The sequence below is a fragment of the Melospiza melodia genome, chromosome 3 (assembly GCF_035770615.1).
Source record: "Melospiza melodia melodia isolate bMelMel2 chromosome 3, bMelMel2.pri, whole genome shotgun sequence".
NCBI classification, from domain to species: Eukaryota; Metazoa; Chordata; class Aves; order Passeriformes; family Passerellidae; genus Melospiza; species Melospiza melodia.
The window spans coordinates 104,767,154-104,779,990 of NC_086196.1; positions in this window are offsets into that span (position 1 = coordinate 104,767,154).

Sequence of the window (12,837 nt, forward strand, 5' to 3'; positions counted from 1 at the left end):
CCTAGAGGTTATGGGAGGGCAGCTCACTCAATGTGCCAGTGTCTCACCACATCCTTTCCTCACTGGGCCTCTCCTCTTCCTCTTTTGCCATGTTTTCTATGGGTCATTTGTGCTGCTCTTTTTCACTTGGCATTACAACAGGACAATTGACATGATTGGGGCACAATGTACCCAGAAGATCCTGTCTAGTCAAAAGTTTTCTACCTAGATGTGTTCTGTGCTCACCAAAGGCCTGAGCAAAGAAACAAAGAGAAGTGTGCCCAAATGGCCAAGCTTTGCTCCTTTGCAATCTCACACAGATCTGGCTCACAGGTGTCTTCAGACACAATTTCATAGGCAAGAAGAAGGTGTGTATTTCACTAGGAAATGATGCACTGCTTTGGAAAAGCCATCTGTATGTATATTTACCCAGGACAGCAGTCCAGCTGTGTTGTTTGCAACTTGTTTGCAGAAGGATGAGTGGACTGTGAGGCCAATGACAAGTGACAAGGGTTCCTCAAATCTATTTACACTCCAGTCTGGGTGCCATTCAGCCCAGAGCTATGGGACAATGCTGTAATGCATCCCACACACGTTCTGCCTCCAAGAAAAGCTTGGCTTGGCTTATTAGAGTGAAAGAAATAGAAGAGTAATAGAATGGACAGTCAAACTCGTCCCTTTGGAATGACTCTCCTGCTTTCCACTGTCAATCCCGCACCTCATGCTCCCAAGGCTTGCTACAAACAAGTACCTGAGATTGCTTAAAAATTCCCAGGCAAGATTCAGTAAAAACCAGATTGAATATTAAGCAACAGCTCAAGAAAATTCATCGGCAACATTCACACTATTACTAGTCAGTTAAGGAACAAGAAGGAAAAAAAAGCAACTAAAAAAATTCAGTCAATCAAACGAGAAACATTTTGAGAAGTGTGTGTGTGTGTGTGTGTGTGTGTGTTTAGGTGCTTTTGAGAAAGGGACAGAAAGGAGAGAAAGGGACAGAAAGGGACAGAAAGGCTAAAAAGGAATACGGCCTAAAAGCTTAACAGCACTCCAGCTTAACAGTGGTTGAACTGGAGCCTCCAGGAGTGGGGCTCTTGGCCCAGGACCCATTGCTGATCAGTGATCCTGCCAGTGCAGCAAACTTGAGAGCTCGCTGCCCCTGAGAGGCCCCACTCAGAGGGAGGTTGCTGCTGGCAGCCACTGTGCTCCAGGAGAGCTCCAAGGGCCTCCTTTGCAGCGCTCTTTATGGGCCACAAGAGAGTGGGCCTCAGCCGTAAAATGCTTCCTCATGGCCGCACTGCAGGTCAGCAGCCTGTCTTGGAAAGTGGGAGGAGAAGGATGCCATGCCATTCAGGCAAGAAAAGTGGTTTCCAAGGCTGTTCCCAGACACCCCAGGAGCTCGTTAGACAGCACAAGCTCCTGGGAGCGCTCCGTGTCCCTGATAAGTTCAGCAGGAGCTGAGCCCAGGGGCTGTTCAGCAAGGCCCAGGCCTGACAAGCGTTTCCCAGATCACCCTGGGGCCGCACAAGGCCGGGCCCATTCACCACCACAATCTGAAGCACCAAGTTTTGATGGAGGGTAAAAACCATGGCCCAGTGGAAGTGGGCCCTGTCCTCAGGCCTGTGGGAGTGTCACAATGCAGATCCTTGTGCTGCTGATTCCATCTCTCCCCTCTTTTCTAAGTTCTTGGTGGCAAGGTCACTTAGGTTAGACACACAGCTCACAAGCAGTGCTCCTGCAGCTTTCTGCTCAATGAATTAAAGTGAGATCACACATCCCAGATCATGGTCTGTTACGGTTTAACTGACTGATTTGAGGAATTTCTGGAACAGCAAACTTGCTTCCTCAAATATTTACTGTGTGTGGCACAGAGCACAGAGGAATGATAGAATGTCAAAGCCATCGCCCAGGCAATGCTCTTCTGACAAGTTCTGCCCTGAGCTTTCCTTAGGAAGATCTGAAAGCTTCAATGTCACCAGCACAAGCTCCTGGAATGGCTGCTGGCCAGCAGAGCAGGGCTGTCAGCTGTGAAACAAGTGTTGCCACAAGTAGCAGCTCCCCCAGGGCAGCAAATCAAGAGCTGGGAAGGAGCCGATCTGAAGGCCAAAGCTCCTTCGCTCCTTAGCTCCTTCCAAGAGGGCTGGAACAGTTCTTCATTCCAATGAGCTGCAGTGCTGGACACCACAGCTCTGTGTGAGCACTGGACACAAGTTGCTCCCACTGAGTGCTGGGATGGTTCCTGCAGGAGCTCTGGGCTCCTGTGTGTGCCAGACACAATGAGGAGAGAAGGAGCCAAGTGCACTGACACACCTTTGCCTTGGGCATAGCCCGGCCTGGAACAAACACCCTGAAAGGTTTCCCCTTCGGCCCATGTCTCGAAAGGTCAGGTCAGCTGTTTGATAACTCGGGTTGGTTTGGTGTCAAGGAATTTCCCTCAGAAATACTGGGTTTGTCTCCCACTCTGCCTTCCCCTCAGCAGCTTTGGGGATGCTCCTGTGTGAAGCCATCTGTCTCACACAGTTGGAGACAACCTAAAACATGACACTCAGCTACAAATCATCTCCTCTAATGTGTTCCAACAGTCCCCTTCCAGCAATAGGAAATTAATACTAATAGATGAAAGTGGAAAGAAACCAACAGTTTATTAACAAACACAATGCCTACAAAACAAGAACAAAGGCCTGTAACTTCTACATGTCAATCTGTCAGACCTCACTGTGCCCTCACTGGAACAAAGACCCAAAATGCCAGAGGAAAATCCCCCCAGGACTCGCGTTCCAAGATGGCGCCGGGTTCTCCCTCAGGAAGAACAGGAGCTATCACGGAGTAGTTCCAGCAGCAATGAAAGTTCAGGGGCTTGTCCAGCATCGCCTTTCTCCCAATGGCAGAGCTCTGTGGAGCAGCCACGGCAGGTGAAGCAGCTGGGCTGGAGCCCCTCGGTGTCTTTTCTCCCTGCTGTGGCTCAGCTCACACACTCTCGAGCTGGGAGCGGGGCCGCTCGGCTTCTGCCGGCACCGTGTCCCTGGGCTTGGACAAACAGATTTCTGCCAGGAGAACCCTGCAGACTGTTCCTCATATCTCTCATAACGGCCTCAAACAACTACAAACACTCTGTCTACAGCAGCTTTCACAAAGGGCAGCAGAAATCCAGGATAGCCAAAAGTGAGAGGCAGAAGGCTTTTGTCTTGCTCCTGCCACCAGAATTCTTGATGATCTGATGCAATTTGATTCAGATCTAACATGGGATCTGAGTTTTTCCACTGAAATATTTCATGATGAGTAACAAGCCTTGGGAGCAAGAGGTACAGGACTGACATGTGAAACCATGAGCATATCCTCCAAAGTGACCAGTTTAATTGTCCATTTTATTACTCTTGTATTTATTGCACAACTAATCAGCAAAACCAAGCTTTGCTTGGAGGCAAAACAGGCATGGGATAAACTACAGTCCCTTACAGGGTCACCAGGGCTGGCAGTGACAAAGCAGGCAGTCTGCTTCATTGTGAACCACTACAGAGCTAGATCCCAATGTGGTTTTAAGTAGTATGGTATTATTAAGCCCCCTTTTGCTGCATGAGATACAAAAAGGAGGTCTGTTGTGGTTTGAGAGGAAGTAAGTTTTCTGGGATGCTGTGGTCAAACCAATGGGTGTTCAGATTTGAATATTGGCACCTGGTGTGGCCACTGAGGATATGGATATATGGATACGCCTCTGAGAACACAGGGGTTAAAAGCAGAGCACTCCCGGGGCAAGCTCTCTTGGGTTCTGGTGGGGAAAGAGGTCGGACCTCCCCCCGGCCCAGCTGCTGCTGCTGGGCACGGGAGGGGAAGCCATGCAGCCGGGTGAGGTAGGCCGGGCCTTGGACAGAGATGGGAGGTGAAGAGGCCCTTGAGGATGGAAGGGTGGAGAAGCACCAAGAGGCATCGGGCAGCCACCCCCCCCCCCCCCCCTCCAGGGGGGAGAGAGAGAGAGAGAGAGAGAGAGCACCAGCCTGTGCCGGTGCCACCTTGAAATTTGATAGCATGGCCTGGAGAAGGAGAAGGGGGGTGTGGCGAGAAGGTGTGGGCAGGGCAGTGGGAGCCCTAAGCAGGCTGAGCCTGAGATTTTAACCCCTTTCTCAAATAATGGAAACCTTACAAACACTGATCCTCCTGAATCTGAATGAGAAGAGGGATAGAGGTGAAATGGAGGAGGAAATGGGCAAGTGTGATGAAAGTTCATGCAAGTGAAAGATGTCGGAAGAGTGGAAAAGAATCTTAGGTGGGAAGAGATGATGGAGTGGCCTTAGCTGGACTTTTCTTGTATAGCCATGGACAGAACCATGTTTCCAGTGACACAGAGATTGCGTCCAGGGGGAGGCAATGGCTCAGAGCCAAGAGAGTTCAGTGTTGAGACCCCTCAGCCCAAGGGGGTGAAATTTGGGGGGGACAGGTGTCCCAAAGGTGGGAGACTGTGCTCTTTTTGCAATGGGACAAAGCATTCTTAAAAGGAAAACCCTAGAAGTAGCTCTGGTCCGTGTGCAGTGGTGAGAGCACTGGGCATGGAAGGAAGAGGTCACGATGGCAGATGTTCTCTGGGTGGTGCCAGGAGTGACATGGAAACACACGAGGTTTCAACTGTGTTTCCTGGGGAAGCCTATGATACAAGAGGGACTCCTCTCCTCTTGATGAACTGAGAATTGATTACCTAAAGGGTGGTGATGGACTGAGAGTTGGTGATCTTAGGGATGGATGTAGTGGAAATTTGGTGGGGGGAGGAGGAAATGTTTTTGGAATGTTTTCATTTTTCCTCTGTGTTTCTTTTTATATATAGTTGTAAATAGTTAATAAATTTTTCTTTTCTGTAATTCTAAGTGGGGGTCTGGTTTGCTTATTCCTGGTCACATCTCACAGCAGACACCAGGGCGAGTGTATTTTCATGGGGGCACTGGCATTGCGCCAGCGTCAAACCATGACAACGTCTCAAATGATTTTCATGCAAGCATGCAGTAAAGAACTAATCCTGCTCTCCTAAGGAAGCTTTGGCTTTGGAATTACACTCTTCCCATTCATCTTTTGACTCAGACACTCCAAGTTGCCCCCACACCCCTGCAAGGCTGGCACTCACTGTTTCCCATTTACTGTTCTTCCCTAGAGCCAGTACAGTGGCTGCTTTGAAACTAAAAGCCCTGAGATCTGGATATCTTGAAGGAGCATGAAATGCTATTCAAGTGTTCCCATTGGTAATACCCAGGTCTGCACTCCCCAGAGCTCTGAAGCAGCAGAAGGAGGACCATGCATCATTGCTGTTTGTGGATGTTCACGTTTCTGGTGGGCAAGAGCAATGGCTTTGAGGAGGGACAAGAATGCCCCTCTTCCAACAGTGGCTGTGAAAGGAGATATGAAGTTTCACTGCCTTTTCTAGGCTATTTTTGAAAGATCTAAGAGAATATTGCAGCATAGAGCTGGTCCCTAATTGTGTCTCCAGAGAAATCCCCAAAGGACACATTCCATCTCCTGCTGATGGCAACCCCATAAGCTCATGGCCCAGTTTTCCCTGAAACATGCCACCCTGCCTGGGCTTTACTAGGCCAGGACTAAACCCATAGCTAAGCAAACACATGTGGCCACGTGACATGGAGTTTTTCCATCAGAAAACCTAATTAACACATTCACATGCAGTTTCTTCTGTAACATCAGAAGCTGGCAACCATGAGGACTTTGCTGGCAAAAGGTTACCATATGCACTGGGACCAGAAGTGGTTTTCTTTAAGGCAAAGCAAATTGAAATGTGAAGTTTAAAAGCTTCAAATGACTATGAAAGGAAACTGTAAAATAATTTATGGATAGGTGTTCTGGTTTTAAAGCAAAACCAGCAAGAGACTCCAAGTCAGAAATACAATTTATTAGGAAAAAGGGGGGAAAAAAAACCAAAAACCAAACCAAACAAAAACAAAACAAACAAAAAAAAAAAAAAAACACCCACCCAAAATACATGCAATAATACAAAAGAAAAACCACTGACAGAGTCAGAATACAAAGTGACAGCCTCATGGTCAGGGTGTTGGTACTAGTCCAGTTGGATTAGTGGCTGCACTCCTCCTGGAGTGTTGAAAGCGAAGGAAGCCAACCCATCTTGTCGTTGATCAGCATTGACTTCAATTTATTGATCAATCAGCCACTTTATATAACAGTGTTAATTAACTTAATGCATATTGCAAACTCCAAGCTCATGATAGGTTTACAGAGAAAATTGTAACCCCTCCTTTTGTTTTACAATACCTATGATTTGTTTATTGAAAACAGGACCAGCCTTCTCACTGTGATATGAAAAGTTCCCAAAACCTCCATATCTGTTCCCAGAGTAGCTATCTTTTCCCAGAGAGCCCAAGGACAGAGTGTTTTGCCTGTTATGGGAAGACTGTCTGAGAATCTTATTGTTTATAAAGTGGTGCTTGAGAGAGCCTAATTATTTATAGAATCAAGCCTGGGAATTGCTTTACAACTACCTTTTACTTTTCCCTCAACTGTATACCTTCATGGCCTCTTTCTTTAAGCCATGCTAGAACCAGACTCTCCACACTGAAGTGGCACATGTGAGCCTGTAGAAGGGTATAGTCTTCCTCTGAAGATGCAGTGGAAAAGGCAGCCATTCCTCTGGGAATCCAGTGGAAAGGCTGCTTGTTCTGTCCCATACTCCAGATTATATCCAGGTGGGGATGCTTAGTTCCTCCCCCCGGGGCACAGCATCTCACAATGGGCTCTTATCATTCCATGAGTCATGGGGTGGGTCCATGAGACAGAAAGGGCTCCCAGAGGGAATTATCTCTGAGTCAGGGGGAAAGGCATTGATGGGCCCATTAACAGGAGATAAGGAAAAGAACAATGCCACTCCTGGTTTCAACAGCTCTTGAAGATGGGAATAGAATACATCTTTATATTGTAACCAAGGACATTAGGAAGCATTGTCAATGATCATGCAGACAACCAAGAGCTGGAGCTGAATCCAGAATTGCTTGCTCCAGCTATGCAGGAATTCATTGCACTGGCAAGCACGGCCAAGGGAACAAATGATCTCTCATCTTTGGGCTGAATGGCACCCAGACTGGAGTGTAAATCGATTTGAGGAACCCTTGTCGCTTGTTTTTGGCCTCACAGTCCACTCATCCTTCTGCAAACAAGTTGCAAACAACACAGCTGGACTGCTGTCCTGGGTAAATATACATACAGATGGCTTTTCCAAAGCAGTGCATCATTTCCTAGGGAAATACACAACCTCTTCTTACCTATGAAATTGTGATTGAAGACACCTGTGAGTCAGATCTGTGTGAGATTGCAAAGGAGCAAAGCTTTGCCATTTAGGCACACTTCTCTTTGTTTCTTTGCTCAGGCCTTTGGTGAGCACAGAACACACCCAGCTAGAATACTTTTGACTCGACAGGATCCTTTGGATGCATTGTCCCCCGAACATATGAACAGGTGGCCCCTTTGTTACTTAATGCCAAGTAAGAAAGAGCAGCACAAATGACACAAAGAAAACAGGGCAAAACAAGAAGAGAAGAGGCCCAGTGAGGAAAGGATGTGGTGAGACACTGGCACATCGAGTGAGCTGCACTCCCAGAATCTCTAGGCTAGAAGGTCCGGGTCTCGAATTGTCTGCTTGGTTTATTTGAATTTATTTTATTTAATTTTTTTTAAATCAAGATAAAATACATACAATTAAAAATATATCATCGAAATTTAAAAGATACAATCAAAACACATTTATTCAAAACTACATCTAAATATCAGAACATATGTGCATCTGCAACTTTAAAGCCTAACACATAAATTCTCTTCTTCAAACACTCTTCAGGCAGGTGGCAGATTCTTCCTGATCTTGGAGGAAAGAGCTCTTCTGGATGGGATCAAGGACTTTTGTGGGTAAGAAGCATCCAGAGAAAACTTCTTGGTAAGAGTATAGCCAGTCAGACCTGCAAAATGGAGACACAAAGTTTAACAGAGGCGAAGATGCAAACGTAAAGCATCTTAAGTGTGATAAATATGTTACAGTGTTGGCTTTCACAAACCTTGGAGTGAACACTATGTCTTTTATAATATTGACTTTTGTCAACGTTAAAGCTTTGAGTTCTTTTAATACGAATGTTGTGCTGTGATGATGTTAACATTTAACCAATGAAAGAATCGAGGCCCATTGATTGTATCAAAAAGCAGCAGACACCACAATGAGGATGACTGCACATGCTCTGAAGGGGAGGGATGGAGGGGGAACCATGTTAAAGTATTTGAATATGAATTACCATTATGAATATGTATTTGGCTGTTGCAATGCCCAGGGTATAATGAGGTGCGCTGCTGTGTTGATTAGTGCACTTGTGACTGCAGAAGCATCCAGCACAGTTTCTTTTGCTTTATTGACATTGTCCCCTATTGTCTCTTCTTAAACTTCCTTTAAATTTTAACTGAGGTGTGGGCTTCATTTATCACATGAAGCTCCATATTTCATGGGACACATTTCCTGGAAATTCCTAAACAGCTGCACAGGGAAACATGCTCTGAAGGGCAGCAACCTTAAGCAGGCCAGGGGGAAAAGCCTGAGCCACTTCCCCAGAGCTGCCACAGGCACAGCCTGGCCTCTGGGCTGCCCTGGGACAGCAGGGAGCCCAGAGCCCTGTGCTCTCCAGCAATGGCTCAGCTGCACATGCACCCTGCTGCTCCTCTCCCTGCCCCACAGCTCAGCAGCCCTACAGCTCCAGGGGCACTGGCAGCAGCACAGCTCCTTGCAGGGGGCACATGCAGGGCACAGCTGTTCCCTGCCAATGTGCACAGCCTCTCTGCGCTGCCACAAGAGCCTTCCTCCCAACAGAGAGCAGCTCAGATCCAACCTCACCTCTGTGCGAGGCTGAGCCAGGCTCAGTCTGAAAAATGTGTGGCATTTTTCACACTCAGCCTTCACCTTTTTCTCCCTGGCAGTGACCCTGGGGCCAGCGCTGCTCTGCAGCCTCTGCCAGGGCCCCCTGAGCAGGTCAGGAGCCCAGACCTCCATGGTTCCACACACCATCCTTGCAGTCAGGCAGAGGAGGGAGGGTCCTGGGGAGTGGAGGATGCCCAGGAATCCCACCTTTCAATCAACCCATTTAATAGGTGAGGCACTCATGGGGCTTTTTAATAAATCAGAAGGTGTAGGGGGATACAATATGGGTAAATGAAGGTGGTATAGAATGTAATCTTATCCCCTAAAGAGTTGCAGCTGAAGCAATAAAGATTAGGAGCAGGCCTGATGTTAACAGGCCTCACCTGTAACCGATAAGAACAGTGTTATAAAAGAGTGGATTGGTGGGAGCTGGAGTCAGTTGGTTGCTGTGAGAACAAGGAAGAGTCAGTGCTAGAGGAACTGCCTACAAGAAACATGAAGGAGGTATGAAAATCTAGCAATGTAGAACCCTTGCAATGTAATGGTAATAGAGCTTTTGTAATATATATGACAACAAGAAGGTTGCTTTATTTTATTTTTCATGAAACTAGCGTGTTTAATTCCTGTGGATAGTACTGAGTTAGTAAGTTGGAAGAGAAAGCTGGAAGGCTGCAAGGATAAGAGGGAGAAAAAGATTATTTCTTGAGGTTGGGCTTCTGTGAATACTCAGTAAAGACCCACACAGCTGTGACTGCTAGCTCTGAAAACCACAAAGACCTCTCTGCAAGCAGGCAGGCCTTATTGGTGTTTCTATAGCACCTCAATACCATCCTCAGTGTCAGACCTGATCAGCAAGCAGAGGAAGAACACAACATTTATCTACAGTGAGACCAGCCATTGATGGGAGAGAAAGCAACAGGATTTGAATCTCATGACCATGTCCAATTTGGGGTCAGCTGTGGCCACAGACCCTGTCCTGGCTGACAGAAGGAGTCATTTGGACTCTGTCAAAAAGGAGGAAGCAGTATAAACTAATGAGACAATGTTGGGATGCCATGGGTGTCCTTGCAGGATCATCTGTAGCTGTCAGGCACCTACTCTGACACAGAGCCAGCACTGAGCACCGTGGACCAGTTTTCCCTGAAATCTGCGGGAAATTTCTTTTCATTTACTCCAGCCTTTTAGTTCACTTCTATCCTCACCTTTTCCTTCAGTTGTCTTTCTTTTTCTGCTGAAATCCATCTTCAAACCCGTGCTTCTGCCAGGCAGAAGTGTCAGGGTTTGAATCTGGGATGGCTCTCGGAGTTGGCAGCGACGGGAGCTGGGTACCCAGCCTCAGAACAAGGCCGGGTGACTCCAATCGCCGGCGCTCGGCACACAGAGGCAGAGCCAGACGCGTCTGCTGCTGCTGGGGCCATGTCCAGCACAACCTGCACCAGCCCAGTTCTGGGTTGGGTTTTACTTTTTGGGATTTATTTGTTTGTCTCTCTTCACAACAAGAAGAGTGCTGGCACATGAACAATAGCACCGCATGTTAGAAGTAAAAGAAGATTTGCACTCCCATTAGATGTCCCAAGTATTCAGGGAGCCTTATCTGCAGGGAACAAATTGACCATCCAAACATTCCACTTTTGCTCTGCTTCCTTGTTCCAAGGGCTTATTCCCTGCTTGCTTTATTGCAGAGACACCAAACCCAACATAAACATGATCTGCCTCAAAACATTTCTGATCTTGGCAGTTCCTAACAATTCAAAACTTTCTTAATGGAAATAGCACAGGGGAGGTCATTCTGAAATACTCTCCAACAGGGCTGTTAGAACTCAGAGAGCTAATCATTCTTTACGTGACTTCACAGAGGGTAAAACCATGTGGCAGCCAAGCAGTAAAAGAAAAAAAAATACCTTTCTTAAATCAGGATTTTTATCCCCTGTAGAACAGTCAGGTCAATAATAAAAGAGCAACAAGCAAGTTTTAATGGTACAGCCCATTTCTAGTCCAGAATTTATCCAGCAAAAACGTCACCTAAATTACTAAGCAATACTTCTCCCCAGCTACATTCAGTATTCCAGCTGCATATCAGCAATAAAGGAAGCATTCCAAGAGGGGCCATGCCCAGGATTTGGAAGAGGTAAGCCTGAGCAAAGGGACTAGAGGGTCTGCTCCCTTTTTCTGCATCTGTAAAATTATTTCTTCAAGTCTCATCTCTCCTATCTATTCAAAGAACCTTTGCACTCTGCATCAGATGCCCCCAGTGTTCAGTGGGCTGATATAATCAGCTTTTGTACACACTCTGCCCCCTGAGCCCAGCAGCATCCCTGGGACCCTGCAGCACCACTGCAGGCCAGCATGCTCCAGGCACAGCTGCAGGAAGGAGATTGCAACAAGTCCTGGCTGAAGGAGTCTCCAGGCTGCCGCAGCCCTTCCCCTGCGGCGGGATCATCCCTCGCTGCCATGGGGGGAGCCATGGGGCTGACGGGCTCTGTGCAGATGAGCGTCTCCTCCGTGTGCTGCTGCTGCTGGGCTGATCCAGCTGCTGCTGCCTTCCCCCACAGCTGGATCAGGAGCCTGCCTGGGAAAATAACACTGCCAGTGCCTGTGCCAGCCACCGATCCCTGCCAGGACCCTTGCACACAGGGCATTCTGCCCACCAAACTGCTCCACTCAGGTGATGTCAGACAACATCCAAATACATCCAAATGATGTGTCTTCTACATTCTGGTATAATCATGGCCATACAGGCCACATGTTGGAGGCAGACTGCTGTTGGCAGAATGGGGGAAGCCTCAGCACCTGTTCTGCCCATGGCTGGATGGCCACGGCAGCAGAGGCAAGTCTCTCTGTGCCCACTGCCAGGAATCAGGAATTCTCTAAGAACTAGTTGTGCATCCTAAACCTTTCCTTATTTTCTCCCTTTCCGTGTCATCCTCCTCCTCTCCAACAGCATGTTTTACTTTTGTTTATACTTTACCAGGGTCATTGAGATACTTTTTGTTGGGACAGAGAAGCCATTAGCAAAAGTTTTTTAGAGGATGATCCCAATTGCTGGGGTTTTTTTAAAAACAAATAAATCACTTCCCATAGCACAGAGGGAGGCTGAAAGCAAAACATCCATAACTCTGACACTGCACAGCATTTAACAGACAGAGGTGCTCATCCCACATGGGCAGCTCTCATTCCCCTATGAAACTTGCAGGAATCAGATACAACATTGAAATACTTAGGAAGGGAGGCAACAAACACTTTTCACCCCCAGTGCTGGTGGGGTACTAAGTCCCTTTGGAAGCAGGAGCATGACAAGAGGCATGAACGTGAACCACCCCACCTTACAGCAGGGCGCATCCAGTACCGATGCGCTTACGCCATCCTCAAAGGCGAGTCACGGGCTGTTCATGTGATGCAAAGAACTTTGTGGAGCTGGTCTGGCACCCGCTGGCCACCTCCGGTACTGCTCCTTACCATAGTCAGTTTGTCTGCTTCTCTAACTGGGAAGGCCACTGCATGAAACACAGCAAACAAAAATCCCAGAGGCCCTGCAGTGGTGCCTGGACATACATTAAACACACACCTATAAATGAGACATGGTAATAGCTGGGCAAATAAAACCCAAAGTTACACCTGAGGGTTTCCATCCTATTGGTTTCTTGGCTGCTTAACTGCAGAGGTTTGCACTGGACTCCTCACAAATTCTCATCCAACCTCCACTGCTCCAAATGAACAGCTGGTCTGTCCTCTTCATTCTCTTCATTGTTCCCAAACTACCAGGATTAGATTAGAAGGGAGGACCTCTCCCATGTCCAGTCTCTCTAGACAGACACAGTTTAGTCCTCGACTGGCCGAGGCCTTGGCTTTGCAGATAAAGTTTTCAGGATTACAAAGTGCACAGCATGGTCAGTTGGCAGCTCTCAGGTGAGGGCAGTTTCTGACCAAGGAGCCCAATTGTTTGCAGCTGGCACAGCCAGTGTCAC